General features: G+C 41.4%; 1 protein-coding gene across 1 annotated transcript in view; it reads left to right on the top strand.

Annotated features, from left to right (window-relative positions):
- Positions 1–5,988: 5,988 nt before the first annotated feature.
- The window catches only part of TRPV4 (transient receptor potential cation channel subfamily V member 4), an 80,339-nt gene continuing 62,299 nt past the window's right edge, over positions 5,989–24,028 (top strand). Inside the window, exon 1 of the mRNA XM_075214345.1 lies at positions 5,989–6,319. The gene's annotated coding sequence lies outside the window, so the exon portion shown is untranslated. The remainder of the gene's footprint in view (positions 6,320–24,028) is intronic.

The raw sequence follows: 24,028 nt of genomic DNA, 5'->3' as shown, positions 1-24,028 counted from the left end.
TGTTGTGATTCTGCTAGAAGGAAAAGAATTGGTAAGAGGGGATGGTATTCCATGACTGCAGCAGTGGCTTCAGGGCTAACACTGAAATTATTAGGGTTTGCAGCATTCAGTCAGAAGTGTGTGTTCAATACTGTCCAGAACTGAAGCATAGGGGATTTTGGGCTCAGACAGGAAGGTGATTATTTCACAGTCCTGGAAACTGGCTGAGTTGTGAGAAGGAGCTTCCCCAAACAACAGAGCCCTTACTGGTAAAGTTCTCCCCAGGGGCGGATTGGCCATAGACCTTACAGGGAAGTTTCCCGGTAGGCCGATGGCCTAACGAGGCCACCTCAGATTTTCCCTGGGGGGCGCGTTTGGATGCGGTGGGGGGAGGCACGTACAGGAAAGCAATCTAAAATATTGGTGTTCAGTGGGCAGCAACAGGCAGCCAATTGCTAGGCTCCAACGGTGCTGTTCAGCAGACAGGAAGTCTGACTTCACTTCCTGTCTGTCTGATGTGAGAAGAGACACTGCTCAGAGCAACTGAAGGTAAGTGAGGGGGGCTTAGTATACTATACTATACTAAGGGGGGATTACCTATACTATGCTATACTAAGGGGGGCTGCCTATACTATACTAAGGGGTGGCTGCCTATACTATACTAAGGAGAGCTACCTATACTATACTATACTATACTAAGGGGGGCAACCTATACTATACTAAGGGGGACTACCTATACTATGCTATACTAAGGGGGGCTGCCTATACTATACTAAGGGGGGCAACCTATACTATACTATACCAAGGGGGGCTACCTATACTATACTATTGGGGGGCTACCTATACTATACTATACTAAGAGAGGGCTGCCTATAGTATATTATACATTTGCCCTGCATGGCTTTAGAGATGACCCACTGTGTGTAAAGTCATCACATCTAGGTTTTCCTAAATGTTACTACAACCAAATTCCTGTAGTTCTAAATCCCGCCTACTTTTGTGTTGGCCCCACCTACAGTTATTTTGGTCCCGCCGACATGAGGCCACTTCGATAATTTTTTCCAGGGCCACTTTAAGTTCCCAATCCGCCCCGGGTTCTCCCTAATCTGCTTCACTATCTGATCCCTGTTAACAATTGCTAATGCAGGCAAGGGCAGACACTAGCTCGCACACTATATACAACTGCAGTCAGAAAGGATCTCACCAAATCACCAACCAATGGCTTTTTTGAATTATGCCTAACTCAGAGCTGGAGGCACAATAAATAGGAGGAGGAACAAGAGTCCATTGCTGATTTTTCTAATTCTATGTGTGCATTATAAAATGTCTATTATAATTACAGTTTGCTCAGGTTTTACAATTATATTTTTCAGATCTGCACACTTTAAAAAAAATCCTGTTTTGTATTAAAAGGGGCAAAAGTCCACATTTCCTGTAGTGGTTGAGTAGAAGCCTAAATGATTTTCAGCCAACAGATTCTGGGGTCTGATGGATATCCAGACCTGCCATTTGGGTGTGGTTAATTCTACACTAATTCCAAGGCAGACGTTCTCTCAGTCTGGAATAATTATGGGTAGGAATTTCCAAGCTGTCTGTGCAAAAACATACACGCCCAGTGACAGAGCCAGGTGGATCAACGAGAGAACCTCAATGGAAAGTTTGTATGTGTGTGATCCCCTAGGAGCTGGGGAGAGAGAGGCCTCAAAGTAGGAGACTATTGACAGTCAGAGCGAGTGACAATGAATTCACAGGGGCCAATTCAATTTGGCACACTATTACCGTTAGTACGGTAAACGTGCACACTATTACCGTTAGTATGGTAATTTTAACTCTGATTTCTGCTCGCATCTCTCGGGGCCATGAGTAAAATTGTGGGTTAAAATGACCATTTTAAAGGTAATACAACTAACGCCGCATTAATCCTAGACTAACGTGGCCAAATTAAGACTGACGCACATAGTTCAGAAGAAGGGTCTCTGAATAAGTCTACAAACCGGGTGATTTAATATTATATGAAGTCTATGTTAGTGTTTTGCCCCTACATGACAAAGTTCTACCTATTATATATAGACTATATAGTACCTATTTTTTCCCACGTACACTCTGTAGCTGGGCTACTTAAGCTATACCAATGACTACAGATGAAGTTGCCAAACAGTAAATATATAGGACAACACTGAAATGATATACTGTATACTGCGCCACAGTAACTCAGTGTAATACTGCTTATGGTCACAAGATGGCAGCAAACACTTTTAAAGAGATTAATAATTCAACAAATGTCTCCATAAATATATATACTACAAACTCAATTATTTCCAGAATAAGTTTCCTTTAATACAGTATTTGTGAAAAGAGCAACTTTATATATATATATATATATATATATATATATATATATATATGTGTGTGTGTCTAAGTTTTTTTAACTATATTGTCTAATGTTATTATATTATTTTGGAACAAAATGCACATGTCATAAAGTATCTTTAAATCATTTTTTTTTTTTTACAAAACATTTTTTTTTATTTTATTTAACTCCATGTTTACGCAAAAAACCCAGTGGTGCTAAAAGAGCTCTCTGTCAACTGTCTCTATAACAATACACTCATACCTTTATTATGCCAGCCACCCCACCACCAGAGTTGCTTGGAATAAAAGTTCACAATCTTCTCTTCAAAATAAAGTGAGACAGACCTGCAGATTAATTACATAGAAACATAGAAGCATAGAATTTGACGGCAGATAAGAAACACTTGACCCGTCTAGTCTGCACATTTTTTATCTATGGTGTAAAATAACAGGCATAGTGTATGATGTTACAACCCCTTAATCTAATCCATACCTGAACTGCACTTTTCAGCCATGTTGTTATCAGGAAGTATCAGTGAGGTAGCTATAACATCTACTTGGAAAAGTACTTCGGGGGTTAAATTCCACCTCCACACTAAGGTATTAAGTGAATTAAGATATCATTGTTATTTCTGTTTGCTCCCCAATGTCCACTAGTGATCTTTACAGCCAGCCAGGAGCCAGACCCAGTAGGGGTCACCTGATTGAAGACACCTGGGAGGGGGGGGGGGGGCTGGATAGTGTCAGCAGCCCACCAATCAAGACCTTTTGCAACTTCACTGGGCAGGCAGATCCCAAAGGGGGGTTACGAGGTGATAAAAGAGGCTACTTGGGAAGCTGGACATTTGTGTGATTAACTTTTGGCCAAGAGGTGATGCTCTGCCAGAGAGTTGATGGGGATCATATCTCACTGGATTTATCTGATCTAATTTTCTGACTTGTTGGACCTGCTACTGTTAAGGGGACTGTGCTGTACCTATCCCACTGGATTTATTTGAACTGATTTCCTCACTTCTTGGACCTGCTATTGTTACGGGGCCGTGCTGTATTTAATCCTGTTCTGCAGAATAAATCATCCTTCTATTTTTCCTCTCATACCGTGTCTGAGTGATTTGGGAACCACGTATCTTCACATATGGTAACCTTAAACCCTATTTGATCCTTAGTGCTTTGTAAGGATATCCTTATGTCTCTCCCAAGCATGTTTAAATTGCTCTTCTGTATTAGCCTCTACCACCTCTGATGGGAGGCTATTCCACTTATCGACTACCCTTTATATGAAGTCGTTTTTCCTGAAATTTCCTCTGAACCCACTTCCCTCCAGTTTCACTGCATGTCCTCGTGTTCTAGTACTTCTCTTCATTTGAAGAATGTTTTCCTCCTCTTCATTGGCAGATCTGCTTCATAACTGGCACTCGGTGGGAGTTCTACAGGAGATGGCTGACACATTTTAGCCCGGGGGGGGGGCAAGACTCGGATATTAGAAACATTTTAAAGGAGAAAAATGCAGGTGGCCCAGTGACCAGGGGGGCAGTGGGCCCTGCCCCAAGGTACCCACTATGGGATCGGGCTGGGGAGCAGACACCCCCTGCCCCCAACCACAGCCTGCCTCTGGAGTTCTACTAAATAGCAGTAAGATTCTGTAATAACTGCCACTATCAGCATACTTTCCCGAATGCAGCAAATTACAGCAATACATAATGAAGTACCGCCGCTATTTACCATGCCCGGAGCTGTTCTAGGACAGGTAAAGACCTCCCACTTCTCCATGAAGATGAGATGGCGTAACTTTGCTTTTCACAGCTTAATAAATTGATACTGCTGTTCCCATAGAGGAATATAGGGGCCGTGGTAAGCGCCAGTTAATGGGTTAAGACTGAAGAAATCTCTGATAAATAAGCTGACCTTCTGGCTCTTCACCACTTGTTAGAGAGACCCCATATTGTTACATGAAAATCGCTATCTTCTGCAAACATAGCACTTACATCCAAAACCCCATCCCACCCACTAGGTATACGCAGAACACGGACCACTCCTGAGTGTAGCAGTCTGTCATTTTCAAATAAAATCACTGTAAAAAAAAATAAAAAAAACATTGCTAGGGTTATAGTCGTATTTGGTCATCAGATTTGACCAAACATGTACATACCTGTATGTGGCTACATCTGAATGATCTTGCTGTTCTTTGGGCTAGGCAAGGCATCATTAGCACAATATGATGATGGCCACATGTCAAAACATGGCCATCGTTGTGCCACATTTCCTGTCTATCCCAGCTGACAACTGATTGGGATCGGCAATTTGGTGGCCAATTTATATTGAGATTAACCCATCAGTTCATAGAAATTCGGTGGTTGGTTTAGTGCGGGTGCTTTAACCACCCACAATGAATAATAAGCTTAGGGAATGTGAAAAGAAATTCAACTGAGCTGGGGAATTGTTAAAGATAATTGCACCACATTTGGATTGGAATATCCTAAGTCCAGTACTAATGTCTGCCATGTACCGCCTGCTGCTCCTCTAGGTCCTGTTCTCTCCAGCTGGCAGCATGTTGTCCACATTTACTAACACTATCTCGCCAACAGGGACATGGAAGATGTTTGGATTCCCTGAACACCGCACCCTAGGTAAATAAACTCTTTGGGACTGGGTTGTACTTACAATATTACATTTCAAAGTGACTTCTAGGCAATAAATAATTGCATGTAATTAGTATTACCTAAAGGACATTTTTAATCCAAGTAGGTGGTGAATTGTGTGGTGCTGCCACTATATTTTACTCTATGGCAGGACCAACAAAACCACAAAATGTCCAGCATGGGTAAAATTGCCTGTCTAGGTTGAGTTGTGAAACTTTTTAACAGAGGAAACTATTTTATTGTATAAATAGAAGGTATATTCCCCCTCACCAGGGAAGGGCTGGCAAAGGAAAAAAATGCAGGTGACCCAGCCCAAGGTAGCCCACTATAGGACCGGCCCCCAGCCCAGCCTGCCCCTCACTGTTCTATTACATACAGCACATATGTCTACTATACAACCACTGTCACTTATTGATCTGACATCAGATCACAGTAATGTAACGTTCTGATCCATGCTATCTCTGTATTAAACATGCATGTAATACTCATGAGTGGAGATAATACATTATCATTATTATAATAATTATTATTATTGTATAAATTGTGCAAATCAGGTCAGTTAGCATTTTCGGGAACCGATAAATAGAGGTTTCAAAGTGACATAAAACTGGTTTGTATCATTATTTATTTATTTATTTTTTATAAAAAAAATCTGCTTTTTAATTTTCAAAGACACACACACATATATATATATATATATATATATATATATATATATATATATATATATATACATTGTGAAACATGAATATGAGAACAATTCCTTAACTATATAATGCTGATAACAGTGTAAGCTAATTCAATGTGTGGGGATTGTAGTTCCCATTGTTTGTGGGATAATAAGCTATAGTAGTTTTCATCACTTTACATAAACTTTCACGTTGCACCTTTTGATGCATCAGCTATCCAGGCTGCTGGAAGTAGTGATGAATGTCAGGTTAGAGTTATTTTGGTTTAGGGAGGGAATGTTTTGTTAAGGAGGAGCAGGAGGCGGAGGGGTGGAGAAGAAGAAGGAGTTTCTCCATCTACACAGGGACAGCCGGGGTTAGAGGGTGAATGAGGGGGCTGCAGATTTGTTCTGCTCTTTCCTGTTACTGTAACTCCCCCAGCTGACTCCGGGACTGGATACCAGCAATGTGAGCAGTTACACGCAATTATTTTCCTGCACGACTTCTCTCAGCTAGCACTACTGGGTTCACTTCTACTACTACGGCTACAGTACAGGAGTGGATCTTATCAGCAGCTGCTCTTACTCCGAAATTTCTCTTCAATTAATCCACTTTCCAGGATTTAGTTTTGTTTCAGCCTAGTGATTCTCAGGCAGTGACTGCAACCTACTCCACTATCAGGTATGTCCTATTGCTGGCTGACCTACTCGGGTACTAGATTGTTCATGTGTCAGCATCGGTTATATGGATACAAAGTGCCTCATTAGTTTGTGGCAGGTACCACGTTTGATTTAATGCTACATTAATTTACAGTGGGACATGGAGAGTATCACCCACAGACAGACTTTTCAGAGCTTTGGTGTCACCAGTGACATAAAATAACCATGGTACCATGGCTGCACTCACAATACATTATACATCACTTTATAACCATATTGTCCTTTCTGTTAAACATCTTGGTTAGTAACAGATGATGTCTTGGCAAAAGAAAACCACCAATGAAAGTTAGGGGCACTCTGCTGGTTCCAGCATTTTAGATCTTGGTTAAGGTTGGTGTAGAGCAGTACAAAATCTCAGTCCTTTATTATGTAAGTGAAGATTTGCCAATTAAGAGTAATCATTTCAAGTAGCTTCTTAGCTCCATATAGCAGCACACAATGCCTAATCTGAATAAATGTACACCTAAACATTTTTAAAAATAAAAGAAAATGTGAATTAAAAGTGTCACGTGCAAAAGGCAGCCATGATGTCCACTTATTATCAGGAGTTACATGAACATGAAAAGGGTCAAACAAACAGTGTATAGGGAGAAAAACTGAAAAGTTTATATTAACGTAGAGGGGGGACAAACCTTGGCTGATCCTTCCATGTTGAAAACTAGTTATTGCACAGATTGGATGTGATCAATGCAGGCATGCACCAGTGCACGTGCAGACTTGTGAAAATACCAGCAATTGCACTTATATTTGCTGCGCCACTTAAATCATTGTATTTGTAAAAAAAAATAATGCAATATCTCCATTACTTAAAACTGCAATCCTATGATAGAATTATTATTTTTTTTACAATAAATCATTGTGGCAAGCCATAAGAAGAATTTTGGTATTTACCACATTTCCTTGCTTTATTTCTTCAGGCTGCTATTAATGATTTACAATTCTGGACAGTGTCATGGACTACCGTGGCAACCACAGTCATATGGCACGTGATGTAGTGTGCAGAGAGGCTTTGGAACACTCTTCTAATCTCCCTTTGATCTGTGTACTGTAAATTCCCCTCCTTCTCACCCTCTGCCTTCACAAGACATGCTGAGAGCTGTAAGTCTACGTGTGACTGGCAGCCATGCTGTGCACCCTCCAGAGAGATTTTGAAAAGGAGATAATAATTTGAAGGTGAACAACTTGCTATTTAAAGAAAAAAAAACTTCTATGTGTGTTTTTAAAAGTAGCATCAGGGTTACAATGAATGTAGAGTAAGGTATATAGCATGTTGCATATAGTTGAATGCTCTGATCTGACTGTATATAGGGTAAATTTAAGTTGAAAGATAAATGGGCTTTTGGGTTCAGTGTATAGTGATGGGATGGATGATTGGAATGCATGGAAATCAGATAAAGAATTTGTACTGTGCTGCTTTCATTGAATTGGATGTCCAGGAAACGCCTATCTCTACCTCTGAACTTTGCAAATAAAAGTATGTGTGTAAATCACCTCTATATGAAATGATATTGATACACCCACCAACTCCCGACCACCTCCCCCATACACAAACCTGGTTCTACATCTTGTGCTACCAGTGTCATAGATCTTGCCTCCACTGATGAAACATTTTGTCCTAATACAGAGGAATTCGCTCTCAGGAAAGAATCAAGTTTAAAACGAGCTATATGCGTTTGCACAGGGTGTGCCTTATAAATATTGCTTGTGGCCCTGATGCTAAATAATGCATAAAGTCATGCAATAAATAGATGCTATAGATAATCTCACTAGACATCACAGGGGTGACCACAGAAAATATTTGAAGACTAGACTGAACAGGCTTGTTAGATGATTTCCTGTTTTCCAGAGTATTGTTTTCTTTTTGTTTTCTTTGCATTCTGGGGGGGGGGGGGGCCTTTCAATTGTGCTTAAAGTACCGGGAGAAGAAATCCGCAATGTTACATCGCTTTGGCGTGCCTTCGCGACTGTTCCCGGGGCACTCCGCGGCTGACTGAACCACCCCATAGGATGTAAAGTGTATAGCTTATGGGTTAAACATATCAACCCTCGGTTTTGTAAAATCACAGATACTTGGAAATGTTCCCGTCGGCGTTTAAAACGGCAATTTTATTAAAGGCAAAACCCAGCACATCCCCACTCCGGGTTTTAATAAAATAGCTGTTTTATATCCCGCCAGAAAAATTGGTGATACATTTACCCCTATGTGTTTCTTCCATACATTGAAAGCAGTGTTTCACTTATTCTTTTAACATTGAATGCTGTTTATAAATACCCTGTAGCTTTCCTGGTAGTATTATCCTGTTCAGATATTTTGCAAGTCTCAACAGGTGCTAGATACCAGAGTCCTCATAATCCACTTCTATTAAACACAATTTAAACAGTATCGTACAACTCTGTCAATGGAGCCAGAAATGTGCTGTGCGTGTAAAATAAATGGAAAAAAAACTTGATCTGAGCACGTTTTGTTAGCTTTGCCATAGTTCATTTTCATATAATATATACTTACTCTGTAAGGCTGGATGCCCACTAGCGTTAAGAAAATGCAATGCGATGTGTTATCTGTGTTTATAAACACAATTGGGGGGGGGGAGGGGGTCAATGGAGGGCACTCAAAACAAAAATTTTTTACATGTACATGAAAGTAGAAAAGATCTGGGGGTATTATCATCATCATTTATTTATATAGCGCCACTAATTCCACAGCGCTGTACAGAGAACTCCTTCACATTAGTCCCTGCTCAATTGGAGCTTACTGTCTAAATACCCTAACATACACACACAGACAGACAGAGACTAGGGTCAATTTGATAGCAGCCAATTAACCTACTTGTATGTTTTTGGAGTGTGGGAGGAAACCGGAGCACCTGGAGGAATCCCACGCAAACACGGGGAGAACATACAAACTCCATACAGAAAAGGCCATGGTCAGGAATTAAACTCATAACCCCAGTGGTGTGAGGCAGAAGTGCTAACCACATAGCCACTGTGCTGCCCTTATGTATTACCATGCGATTCTAGCAAATCGCCGATATTCAGCAACTTTGCTGGCCAAATTTAAAACGGCAATGTGTTTAAAGGCAAAACTTGCATTTAAACACATTGCCGTTATAAATTTGGCCAGCGAAGTCGCCAAATATCGGCGATTTGCTAGAATCGCATGGTAATACATTTACTCCCAGGCCTCAGCCTATAGTTTCAGTTGAACAAAAGAATTGTAATTAATGGGTAGGGTGCAATTAGGCAGGAATTTAAAATGACCTTTATACCTTTTACACTTTTACACAATGTGATTTTGATTTTTGTCTGTACCTGCACTTCTGCAAAAGCTCATAGGATTTTTTGGGGTTAACAAATGCAGAATGTGGATGTGAAACGATGTATGTGCTCGATGGATAAATAGATGCATCTGTGCATAACTAGCATTTCCCCCCCCCCCCCCTTTATAAATGAGGCACTCGGTAGGTGATTTTTTTAACTCCTAAGGCAATTTCAGTTTCACTTAATCTACCATTAAAATGTTTTATAAATAGTCATTAAAATTATTGCAAAATTAATTGTTGTTTTATGGATTTGTATTCTCTGAACTAATTAAAGCTGCTTTGCCACGTAAAGCGGTGAACATTTTTGTTCTCCACTTAAAAATGGCTGCATCACGGGGTGTGGTTGGGTGGACAATGAGAAACTGCAATCTCCGCGTTTGGGGTGTGACACCCCCTCCAGAACATCACACAGCCCCAGTTTTCAGCCGTGTGAATAGTCAGAGGGCCCAGGGAAAAATGTGTCTAGTAAGGGCGCAGACCTATAAAGCTCTACTCCCTCACTAAGTGGTAATGCACTTTTATATTTATTTAAATTTGGAATTGGGACTTTGGCCCTTTTATTTAACCTAGTATCTGCTCCTTCTTACACAGACTATAACCACAGAAAGAGTAGCTATATGATGCATGGCACTTACTTTAGAGTCGAGCAAGAGTTCTACCAGGTTTTTCACCTAACCAGGGCTCACTTCCTATAGGTGATGTGTATCTTTATTATTATTACCACATATTTGATCCGGGCACATTGGTTACTGGTAAAACTACTGGATGTCTGTGTAGCAGTAGTCTCTGCAGGTTCTGTCTTGGTTAGAGATGGTTATATGATAAGACTAATCTTTACAATAACACAAAAGTGTGCTCCCATACCCGCAAATGCTGTTGGTCACTAAGGGAAGATTTTGCATATATGGAAATAAAATAAAAATGAGGTGCTGTGTATGTTAAGCCTCTTTGGTACAGCAAAATCTGTTTCCAGAAATGCAAAGCTCCCTCTATAGAACAGCAGCTTAAAGCCTAAAACCTAAAATTTCAGATATACAGAGGATCGCTTTATAAATACGTGACGGTTTGTGTAGAAAATATGCAATGAGGTTGTCATAAAGTAGATAATTGTAAAAAGTGGGGGACTGTACATAAAGCTTGTAAAGAAAAAAATCTTGTAGATCTGTAGTTGATATGTAGTAGATCTACAGCACTTACTGAAGGTACATTAGTACTTATAGAGCTGGAACAAATTTCTGCAAACAACAAATTCCTTTGGGATTTAAAAAGAGTTCTCTGTTGGGCTATGGAGATAATGTAAAAGATGTTAGAGGTATCCCAGTACTGTTGGATACTATCGCAATGGATGTAGTGCTCAACATTGCCATCCCATCCATTATAAACCAGGAAAAAGTAGCATCAGCATTTTGTAAGTCTGCTAACAGCCGCCCTCGGGCGTATTGTAAATCCCCACACCCAGAGTCAGCCCTTTCCTTACCTGCTGTAAAACCTCAGATTCTTTTGATCCTGGTCATCTTTTGTGTTATAAAATTCCCTGTTGTCAGGCCTGCCATCATAAACTGTGGGGCCTAGTACCAATTCATCTGCAGCCCCCCCCCCTCTTCTCTGTACATGCCCTCCTCCCTTATTACAGTAAATGTCTCCCTTCCCATGCACAGTACTTGCATCTTTCACTCATCACAGTATATGCTCCACTCCCCCTCATCACAGTATATGCTCCGCTCCCCCCCCTCATCACAGTACATGCCTCCCTCATCACAGTATATGCTCCGCTCCCCACCCTCATCATAGTATATGCTCCGCTCCCCCCCTCATCACAGTACATGCCTCCCCCCAACATCCCTCATCACAGTATATGCTACGCTCCCCGCCCTCATCACAGTATATGCTCCGCTCCCCACCCTCATCATAGTATATGCTCCGCTCCCCCCATCACAGTACATGCCTCCCCCCCAACATCCCTCATCACAGTATATGCTCCGCTCCCCGCCCTCATCACAGTATATGCTCCGCCTCCCGCCCTCATCATAGTATATGCTCCGCTCCCCGCCCTCATCATAGTATAAGCTCCGCTCCCCCCCTCATCACAGTACATGCCTCCCTCATTACGGTACATGCCTCCCCCCAACATCCCTCATCACAGTACATGCCTCCCTCATCACAGTATATGCTCCGCTCCCCCCCTCATCATAGTATATGCTCCGCTCCCCGCCCTCATCACAGTAAATGCCTCCCCCCAACATCCCTCATCACAGTACATGCTCCGCTCACCCCCGCATCACAGTACATGCCTCCCTCATCACAGTATATGCTCCGCTCACCCCCGCATCACAGTACATGCCTCCCTCATCACAGTATATGCTCCGCTCCCCGCCCTCATCACAGTATATGTCACCCTCATCACAGTATATGCTCCGCTCCCCACCCTCATCATAGTATATGCTTCGCTCCCCCCCATCACAGTACATGCCTCCCCCCAACATCCCTCATCACAGTATATGCTCCGCTCCCCGCCCTCATCACAGTATATGCTCCGCTCCCCGCCCTCATCATAGTATATGCTCCGCTCCCCCCCTCATCACAGTACATGCCTCCCTCATTACAGTACATGCCTCCCCCCAACATCCCTCATCACAGTACATGCCTCCCTCATCACAGTATATGCTCCGCTCCCCCCCTCATCATAGTATATGCTCCGCTCCCCGCCCTCATCACAGTAAATGCCTCCCCCCAACATCCCTCATCACAGTACATGCTCCGCTCACCCCCGCTTCACAGTACATGCCTCCCTCATCACAGTATATGCTCCGCTCACCCCCGCATCACAGTACATGCCTCCCTCATCACAGTATATGCTCCGCTCCCCACCCTCATCACAGTATATGTCACCCTCATCACAGTATATGCTCCGCTCCCCACCCTCATCATAGTATATGCTCCGCTCCCCCCCTCATCACAGTACATGCCTCCCCCCAACATCCCTCATCACAGTATATGCTCTGCTCCCCGCCCTCATCATAGTACATGCCTCCCTCATAACAGTACATGCCTCCCCCCAACATCCCTCATCACAGTACATGCCTCCCTCATCACAGTATATGCTCCACTCCCCCCCTCATCATAGTATATGCTCCGCTCACCGCCCTCATCACAGTACATGCCTCCCCCCAACATCCCTCATCACAGTTCATGCTCCGCTCACCCCCGCATCACAGTACATGCCTCCCTCATCACAGTATATGCTCCGCTCCCCGCCCTCATCACAGTATATGCTCCGCTCCCCGCCCTCATCACAGTATATGCTCCGCTCCCCGCCCTCATCACAGTATATGCTCTGCTTAATTAGGTGTAACCAGCCCAGGCAATGAGTGCTGATGCTCTGTTCGCTTTTGGGGGTGGGAAGTGGTTATGTCGTGGCTTCTGTTTATTTAATTCTAGATTTTTTTATACAGGTTTACACTCCAGTCATCGTCATCAAGAGGATGACTGGTGTATCTAATATGTGACTGCATCTAAATACGCCAGAAATGCGCTTTAAGCATATTTTTATGCAGCTTATTTTGACTTGCACCTATCTTAATGTACATGTCACTCAAAATATCCAAGTAACAGCACAATCTGGCGGCCTACATTTTTATATATATATATATATATATATATATATATATATATATATATATATATATATATATATATATATATAATATATATATATTTTCTTTTTTAAGGACTTGCAGTGGAGTCAGTCGCAAAAGAAGAGAGGGAACTGGTAGGGGGATTAAGTGTAGGGATCATGCCAGGTCACGGTCTATAACAAATCCAGACTTGGGTATATTTGTTTGACAAAGTGTAGATGTTGCCTATAGCAACCAATCAGATTCTAGCTATCATTTATTTAGTACATTCTACAAAATGACAGCTAGAATCTGATTGGTTGTCATAGGCAACATCTCCAATTTTTCAAACCCACAGTTTAGTAAATATACCCCTCAGTATCCTAAACAGGCTGTGATGCTTGTAGCTTGTGTGTAGGTTTCTGTTGCTGGTGACAGATTCCACGTGAAGCTGCCACCAGGTTAAACGTTAAGGCAAGAAGGGAAAGGGGGATCTTCAAACTTATGCCCCAGGTTTGTGAGGGTGCCGTTGGGCACTGATTAATACTCTTTATTGCCTTCTTCTTATTATGTAAGACACAGATTCAAGTTTTGTGATAACATGCATAAATGTCATAATATGTTACATATATATCTGAGGTCTCTAAATCTTTAGAAATAATTATAAGATGATATTATAAAGTATACAAACTGTACTGTTAGGAACATTGTGTAAATTCAACAGTACTGGCAAAATACTTAGGCAGTTAGGAAGAATTGATGCAGAACAGAAACTAGAGCAGGGACTATGAGCTATATTTACTGACCTGCGGGTTTGAAAAAGTGGAGATGTTGCCAGTCAGATTCTAGCTGTCCTCTATTTAGTACGTTCTACAAAATGACAGCTAGAATCTGATTGGTTGTTATAGGCAACATCTCCACTTTTCAACCCCACAGTTTAGTAAATATACCCCTATATATATTTGCAAATAAGAATGCACTCTTCGGTCAATGGCTAACCCCAGGATTACATTGGGTGTTGCTGGGCACTTCCCTAAAAACAGAGATTCTGCAGTAAAGATGAGTACTATACTCGCCTTCTAATAAACTGCAAACAATTAAAAATAGAACATTGATTAAATTGCAAAATACATTCTGTAATCTGTGCACATTTAACCTCTAGCAAAAATGTCCCCCGAAGGGAGGCTATCCTCTAAGCCAGCGGTTCCCAAACTGTGCGCTGCGCCTCCCTGAGGTGTCGCAGCGATGCTCAGGGGTAGGAAAGGGAGGGAGCCCAAGCGCTCCCCCCGTTTATCTTTGCTGGCCAAAAACAAACTTGCATCTACGGCGCCCAGCACCCTTACCCTCCACCCTGCTCCGTTCGCACTGAATGTCGGGCGTGACGTCATCAAGCCTGACATTCTCCGTGAAGCGCAGTTTAGGGAGGAGCCAGAAGAAGACAGAAGAAAGAAGGACAAGTATAAGGTAAGAAAATGAACGGAGGATAAAAGGGGCAGTGTAAGACAAGGAAAACTGATTTTTTTAAAAAGTTTTTTGAAGGGGCGTAGTGTGATATTGTGATGGGGCGCAGCGTGATGATTTTTGTACTTATTGTTGTTTTATTTTGTTCGATATTATTCCTGTTAATGAGTGCTGTAAATTGTTCTTTGACAGAAATATAATTGAAAAATATATATATAACAATATTCTTTTCCCTTGGATTTATGTGTATTAGTTTTGCAAACAACTTAATAAGTATTTCTGTCCTGACCTAAATACTTATTATGTTATTTTGACCCAACTACTTATAAAATGGGTCTGCTCGGTAATTATTTTGGATAAGGAGTGCCTTGAAAATATTATGGAGACACTAAGGATGCCTCGAACAGAGAAAGTTAAGGAACCACAGCTCTAAGCACTAGGGTCATTGTTTATTTTAAGGTGCCCATAACACTGCGATTTTGACAGACTATTCGGCCTTTTTTATAGACCATTAGCTGAACATTTTCATCATGTATGGGCCCAAAAAGACCACCGACCGCAATCAATATCTGATCAAGATATGGCCAATCTTCCTGAAATCCGTCCACTTTGCAGTCAGAGAGGCCGTATTGATCTGAAGTGGTTTCTTTTCTGTTTTTTTGTTTGGTTGGTTTTTTTTAATAATAAATCTATTTTATAGATCTTGCATCTTACTACTTTAGGAAAAAATTGTTCATAAAATTCTACAAAGACCCTTTAGGGAACTGGATTAACAGAGTTGTTTTTATAAACAAGTAACAAAATAGCAAATGTTGTTGTCTGATGCAATAAAGCGCAGGGTGGAGGGGAAGGAAAACTATAGCTGGATGGAGAGTCACGAGAGGATGAAACTGAAGTAAGGAACAGAAGTGGGATCTGTGGTTGAAAGTGAGACTGTGTTGAAGGAGTAATGGGTAAAAAACATTGTTTAATTTAGTCACCATAAAGTGTACTTGGTACCTACACACGGAAGAGGCAGCCATTTAATTTACTGGAAACTACTGACCTCACTGAGACATGGGGCACAAAGTACATTGAAGTCTGCAGTCTCCTGTTCATCCTTAAACCAATGGCTGGGAGTGCACAACTAGGAGGCGGAGACTGGTACAACCCCTGCACGTAGACGGTACGACCGCACTTACTGCAGTTGAACAAGCAATTGGTGGATCGCCTTCACTTGATGTTACTCATTCTGCAGCAATGCACCTGTCTGTAAAGGCCAGTGTGGTGCTCATGCTCTATAAAGCTGAACACTGGAGCAACAAAACACCATAGTGTACAAATAAGTGTGTCATTAAAGCAGTTAAGTGACAGTGGAGGTATCTAACTGCACTTCCCACAAAATCCAATGGACATAGGATTGTTGCTTACAGCCTAGGGTTAGTTTGCTACCATAGTTTTATCCTGGATTCTCCTCTAAATATTTGTTTTATATAACTATATAAATATTATAATATCTATCTGCAGTTTAGAGTTGAGCTAGGACAAGCCCCTCCCAATTTGTCAGATCTGCTCCTTTTTGTATGCTTGGCACCAACTCTAATTGAGGCCCCTGTGTGTTTACAGCCCTGCCATTTATTGGGTTACATCGAGGAATCCTGCACTCGCTGGCAGTTCATACAATTTTCACACTGACTTATGACCACAAAGCGTGATTTGTACTATTCCTATTCCTGTGTGTTTTAAGTGTTAATATGTCTGTCAGAGTTCACAACAAAGGTATTAAGATAACATAATTAGAGATTATTCTTTTTTTCTTGTAATTTTACCTTGCAATATGCAGTTGGTGCTGAACAGTATAATCACAGCACGTGGAATATTAAAACCAATAAGGTAAAGCAATACCACACCAAGCAAAGCACAGGTCTTAATTGCTGTTAACCATTTATTGTGCTGGGAACATATAGCTGTTTATGGAATGGAGAATGTTTACCTCCTCTTTTTGCTGCCAGTGAACTGCCGTTGCATTATGTTTCAAGTCTTTTTCCCACTGGTGTGAGTTTCACAACCTGTTTATTAATGGAGGTGCCATGGCTACATGTGACAGGGTATAGGGCAGGGAGTTACTGAAATATTATTGTGTCAGACCTATCAACCTGACTTCTTTTCTTTCTTTGTGATAATCAAGGCCTAGCCAAGTGCAAGGTGCACTGATTGTTGCAGCAAACAAAAGGTTAAGGACACAGTGTACCAGAATAATGAAAATAAAATAAGATGCGTGTATGGTATTTTGAAAGACTATGGAAATGTATGGTTCGCTGAAAAATATAGCAGAACACAAATACTATCATCATCATCGCCATTTATTTATATAGCGCCACTAATTCCGCAGCGCTGTACAGAGAACTCGCTCACATCAGTTCCTGCCCCACTGGGACTTAGTCTAAATTCCCTAACATACACACACAGTCAGAGACTAGGGTCAATTTAATAGCAGCCAATAAACCTACCAGTATGTTTTTGGAGTGTGGGAGGAAACCGGAGCCCCCAGAGGAAACCCACGCAAACACGGGGAGAACATACAAACTCCACACAGATAAGGCCATGGTCGGGAATTGAACTCCTGACCCAAGCGCTGTGAGGCAAAAGTACTAACCACTACGCCACCGTGCTGCCCAATACTATGCACCTCATAACCAAATATCTCATACTTACCAACTTTCTGAAGTTGGCTTCCGGGAGCCTGCCGGATGGGCAGATGCGGGAGATTTTCTACACTCTCCCGGGAGTCCGTGAGACTCTCGCGAAATGTGGGAGTCTCCCAGACATTCCGGTAGAGTTGGCAAGTATGAAATATCTACCATAGAAAATGTCTAGCAAATGCAGTTCTCATAACCACTATATGCTGGTACATGACCCGCTTAGCATGAATCTGTAAGGTTTTGCCCTCACAAGGAGTTTCTTATGCTTCATTCCAATCGAAACTTGAGAAAACTACCAGAGAAATAGCGTGACCTAGCGATCTATTTATCTCTCTGTATATATTATTTCCTCTGTATTGTCTATATTAGTGTTGGCTAACCTGTGACACTCCAGGTGTTGTGAAACTACAAGTCCCAGCATACCGTTCCAGCAATAAGCTGCTATATACTGGGACTTGTAGTTTCACAACACCTGGAGTGTCACAGGTTGGCCAACACTGGTCTATATCATTCCTGTTCATGTGGACAGCAGAGGGGACATGGTACAGAAATCGGTGGCCCTCCATGCCACTTTTTCTCTGGCAGTTTTTACGAGTCTTCTACTGTTTGTAACAAAGCTTAGGTAATTGTTCTTGTGGATAAAGCTTAGATCTCACACTCTTGACTGTTGGTCCTACAATTGTGGCTGCTGTACTTTGTTTTGTCAACTGAGTCTGTGTACTCTGCCTCTTCAACTTATTGTTTAAAAGTGTTCACAGTGCTTTACAGTAAGCAAACATGGGGTCTGTTTATTAATATCTGGTGATAGGGCTCATTTTCTGCCGCTGTTTATAGTGGCAATAGAAAATTAGCTACTGCCGTAATTTATTAAAATCTCAGTGAGGCCTTTGGCGATACTATTGGTCCGATGGTAGCAATAGCCTTGCCGGACCCGTGCGAGGTGATATATAAACATGCGTGACCTGACTAGCGGTGACTTGGCTTTCGGTTCCACTACTTTAAACTATAATAGAGATGTGCACTGACCCTCGTGTTTCGGTTTCAGAATCGGCTTTGCTGCTGGTTTTCCCAAAAAAGAAAAAAAGCGAAAGGTTCTGGATTTAGATCTGGCTTTAATTAAAATTTGTGAAAAATAGGTAAAATAATGTCATTTTGAGCTGTTTTTTCTCCAATATTATTATTATTTATAGCATTAATATTCATGTACAGTCCTTTAGAGTCTATTTTCTAATGATCATTTCACAACTGACTGGCTAAAATTAGTGACAGAGCTGTGGCACAAATATATGGCAGTTTAATAAAAGATACATTCCCTAGACTAGGGGACACAATAGATGATCTGGCAGCCATGCAAAAAAATGCACATTAGAGTTCATAAGTACCTTTAGTAATCTTCCAAGGTGCGATTCAGGAAGGAAGGAACATGCATTATGTCTTTTAGAAATCAACTAGGCAAAAATTGATTTCATTAAGACCTCTGAGACTATGCAAATGTTACTGTTTGGCATTGAGTACTAACTCTTTGATGCAGCTAAAATTATGTTTTAATAAAATTAGATCCACAATTATCCTCCTCTTGCACATTTGCAACTTCCATAGTAGTCTCCTCAATTTCTATGGGTAAATCCTCATCAACACTAATACTACTACTACTACTACCAATCCTCACCTTTCCAAATGGTGGAGCACTTTTCGAAGGATTCTGCTCTTTTATTACAGTGTCTGAATCTGAAAGCTCAGTCTCTCATACAGCACTCATGGATACCCTCCTTAGGGCTAGATTTACTAAGCTGCGGGTTTGAAAAAGTGGGGATGTTGCCTATAGCAACCAATCAGCTTCTAGCTGTCATTTTGTAGAAGGTACTAAATAAATGAAAGCTAGAATCTGATTGGTTGCTATAGGCAACATCCCCACTTTTTCAAACCCGCAGCTTAGTAAATCTAGTCCTTAGACTCTCCTTGGGATTCTGTGAGTGCTCAAGTTGTTCTTCAACCTCAGTGTTATTTTCAGGCACTGATTTAGCTGTTTTGGAGATAATCTGTCCATAACAAACGTACACTCTGAGTGACAAGGTGGTGCATGGGAAGTTGAGGAAGATGCACAACCGCGTTGGGAATTCTGTCTTGGAATGGCCTTTCTAGTATGTATACCAGTATCAGCAGTAGCAGGACCCCTACTAGCAAAAAGTGGACATAGTCTAAACCTTTTCTTGATACAGCGGGTGGTGTAGACAAATCACTACATTCATCAGAAAATTCCCTTTTAATCCTCCTCTTTACATCAAGAGCTGATGTTTTCTTTGAGATTGAATTTGACAAATAGTGTTTGAATTTTGAGGATGCTTTTGTCAACTCTCTTCTTGCATTACCTCTTTTACTAGTAGAGGTCGTAACAGTAGTACTACTGTCAGTACTGGTACTGGTCTGCTCCTGATCTGTACAGTGATCCATGGTTGCCAAAAGGAGTAATACTACTTGAACAGATTGGAGCTACTTGTAGATGGCTGACTACCACCACACTAGGAGAAGGCTCAAGGAAGGAATGTTATCTTACGATTCTTATGACACTGCTCTACAATATGCTTCTAACAAACTTTTATATTTAATTGGGGGGTTATGCTGCTCAGAGTCAAAGACAAGAACACCATGTTTACTTTTTGGGGTGTGTAGCTGCTGCTGACCCTAACACGCAGTGGGTATCACTGAATGACTCTTCCAAAATTGACAAGTATTCGAAAAGATTACATATAGCGTTTTTTTGGGGTGTGCAGCAGTGTGCTGACCCTCACAATCATACTTTTTTAAAAATAGATTTCACTGAATGACCCTTACTAAATGGACAAGTATTGAAAAATAGAAAAGATTACAATATAATAATATCTAGTCTTTTTTGGGGTGTGCAGCTGCTGCTGAATCTCACACGTAAACACCCAGTTTTGTTTTCAAATTTATTTCAGTTGTCACTGCCCCACACAAGATTACTTTCACTAGAAAAACTTTAAATTTTAAAAGAAAGAAATCTGTTCGGTGTTTTTGGATTCTGTTGCTAATTGTCTGACAAGAAAAGCACACTGTTTTTGTCAAAGAAATAAATATACTAGTTTGTTCAGAATGATATCTATCTAACTCAGTCTGTATATACTGTCTAGTACTAGTATATATTTGCAAAAACACATGCGCTATTGGGGTTGATTTAAATCATGCTTGCCCACTCTCCCTGAATATTTGGGTTTGTCTCCTGGACTACCAGGAGTGCATGCAATTTTCCCTGTCTGCAGCGGGAGCCTAATGATGTGATTCATGGTGAATTGGGCCATTTTGCCCCTGCGACAATGGTAACATTTTGTCATGGGGGGCAGGGCCAACATGATGAGATTCACCGCACCTTCCCCCCCCCCCCCCCACTAGGATCCCCCAGAGGGTAACAATGAAAGTTGTCAACTATAATTTAAATAAAAAACTCTATATAATGCAGCAGGTACAATCTTCCTTCTCATGTATGAATGATGGTAACAAAAGATAAGTTTTAAAGTACACCATAAAAATCGTTATAATATATGCATGATCAATGAAGAAATTTACATGATTTTGCAAATGGCTAATCCTAAGCAGCTAGCGACCGTCCTCCATTGTCAGTCTGAAGTTGCGCCAGTTAACTGCAAGTTATACAATTACTAAATGGTACAGTATATCTATGCAAACATGACCTTACAAGACGTTAAGCAAACGGGTGCATGAATAACTGCATCAGTACCTTTATGTCTAACAACCCACTGGTGCTGATATGGTTAAAGAAGTTGGCAGAAAGCAATGGTTCAGAATATGTAATTTGTGTTCATTCCTATGTACCATGCTGTACAATAATAGACCTCTGTATAGAATGCATATCACTTAGTCAAGTGTCTTTTAAAATGTTTTAAGTGTAGTTGTCTGCTCCTACAAAATGACATGTTTGTGTGTATTTATAGTGAATACAAAAAAGGGGTTTGTTTTAAGCAGTGTTTAGGCTCCGTTCCAAACCACATCTGGGAAAGATTTGGCCAGTGGCTTATTGTATAGTCTGTAATGAGAAGGTCTTTGAAAGGCAACATGACACTGAATCCTCGCCTGTGTCCCAAACCATAGCATTTTTGGTGTTTATGGGATTGATCTCAGCAGAGTTAGTGCTCTTACACACAGGCGCTATTCATGTCTTGCTCACACTACCCCTTGGTGAACGCAGCACAACCAGTGCTACAAATTGAACTTCATTGAGTTCATTGAAGCCGATGGAAAATGCGTCTACAGTACACATGAGCGTTCAGAGGGAATGCTGGATCATCATGAATACAGTATGTCATTGCTTTTCGTTCATGATCTGTTCACCCTTCACTTGATTGTGTACTGTTGGCATAGTCTTCATATAGTTTACTGAACCCCATTTGCAGTGCCAGCAAAGCTGCATTCACCAAACAGTAAATGTCGTGGAGACTGGTTGTACCCACCTGAAACTGTCCATATCTACATATTCAATGATGCATCCACACGGGTGTTCAGATTGTATTTGCTGTCTGCTTGATCTGCCATAGAACAGTATAGAGTACACCTCAGTCTTAACCTTTGATCTCCTCAAGGGTCACAAGGACCATTCACATGGCCTCTTGGGGCAACACAAGGTGAATGCTTGGACCAGATACAGAAGATACATACTTGATCTACGGGCATTCACACTGATTGAGTGTGTGAAAAGCCCTTTCACATACACTAATATGGGTTGAGATTTTATTTTAGAGAGTTGGAAAAGATAGAATCCTTTATAGCACTATTTGTATACAGAGCCAAATTTGCACCACTGAGCAACCTTCGTAAGTAATCCTCATGACGCATTTTAACTCAAGCGTAGATTGAAGTGCCCATTACACAACTATGCAATACTGATTTCTCTAGAGTTACATTTATTTGATGTGACTCATAGTGGATCCAAACCGATGTGAGATTTGATATGTCATAAAAGATAAGCAACTGCAGAGCAGCAATTTACCAATGCATAGTTGACATTATTTGTATAACATTACCCTTCATTAGCCTCTTTTTAGCTGGCCAGGTGTATGTATTGATATTGGATAGAATTATGTGCCCACTATCCAGAGGTACATTACAACCAGTGTTTCCACTTACAGGTTGTTCCCCTGTTGTTACTTATCATTTTTAGTATGTACCACTGCTTATTAAAAACATATTTTGACAAGGAAATATGAGGTCGAGACCAGGAAATCTGGATTTTGAAAGTGGAAACACTGATTACAGTGCACAGTAAGCCCAGCTTCAACATTGACAAGGATTGCTTTAGATGTAACTGATTCCTGTAGAAGGCTGTCAACAGTATCTGTGCAGAATGAAGTTTTGTGGGGGGGTGGGGGGGTTTGCACCCATTTAACTAATTAAGGAATGCATCTCTTTTTTTCTCGCATGTTTGTTCAAATCACTCACCAGCTACAGTTTTCTAGCTCAGTGTGACATGCTCTCTCTGGCTTACAGTGTTTTACATGTTTATCAACTGTGCAGCCTTTTCTCCCAGCAATAATCTCAGTCCGTCAAAATGCTGTTCACTGGGTTTTCTTACCGTCCTGAACTACAAAATTGCTAGTGTGACAGCCCTGTATATGAAACCATTGATGCCTTTTGAAATAGTATTTGACTAGAAGATCGCTGTGACTAAAAGGCTGAGTGACAATCCTTACGGTGTACTGTGGGTGTGTTCCTTACAGGTGTCAGTGCTATCGTTTTTAAATGTGTTCAAGTCGCACTTACTGGTGCTCATGTAGAGTTGGACCTCTGTCCGCAATGCAAGCGTAATATGTGCTTCCTAGTAATGCACATGCGCAGTAAAATGTATAAAGACTGAGATGTACCTGCCCATTGCGCCCCTCTAAGTGTACGGGGAGGGAAGTGGTGGGCTAGTTTTGCCCAAATACGCAGTATGTAGGGTGGAGGCAGGCACATATATGCTTTTTAGGAGGTGTATCTGTTGCTCCTGATTTGTTCTGGAGAAAGATCTGTGCCTATGATGAGCCTCATCAGCACGGGCCTTGTCCCATGGCTGGTAACTGTAACATTGGTGGTGCTAAAAGCATGGGTTCCCCGAAAATGCCAATACTAGTACTAGTCCATGCCTGCAGCCTGGGGTCTCTTTGCCATATACCAACCATCCCTAAGCCGGTCAGCAAGGGGGCTTAATTCTCTGGGGGGTTGGGACCCACAAACAAATACGGGCACACGTTCATAGGACAAACCATACTAACAGCACTAGGTACTCGCTTGGACTGTGGGTGTGAGTTAAGAAATATAATAAAACTGTTACATTTTCATTTTTGCATGGTACACTACAGGTCCCAGCATACCCTGTCCACTTGTAAGTGGTTGGGCATGCTTGTGCTTGTTGTACTGCAAGCATCAGCATACCCTTGGCTGGCAGGGCATGCTGGCACTTGAGGAACCACTAGTGCCACCCTGTCCTAGCATCAAGGGTCCACTGGTACCTGTAATGCATCTTGAAAAATGTAAAAACAAACAAACCACACAACTAATTAAAAGACAGACAAAACTACCTGACCCC

The sequence above is a fragment of the Mixophyes fleayi genome, chromosome 1 (assembly GCF_038048845.1).
Source record: "Mixophyes fleayi isolate aMixFle1 chromosome 1, aMixFle1.hap1, whole genome shotgun sequence".
Classification (NCBI taxonomy): Eukaryota; Metazoa; Chordata; class Amphibia; order Anura; family Limnodynastidae; genus Mixophyes; species Mixophyes fleayi.
Note: the sequence above shows the minus strand (reverse complement) of the source record. Positions and strands in the feature narration are given on the sequence as shown.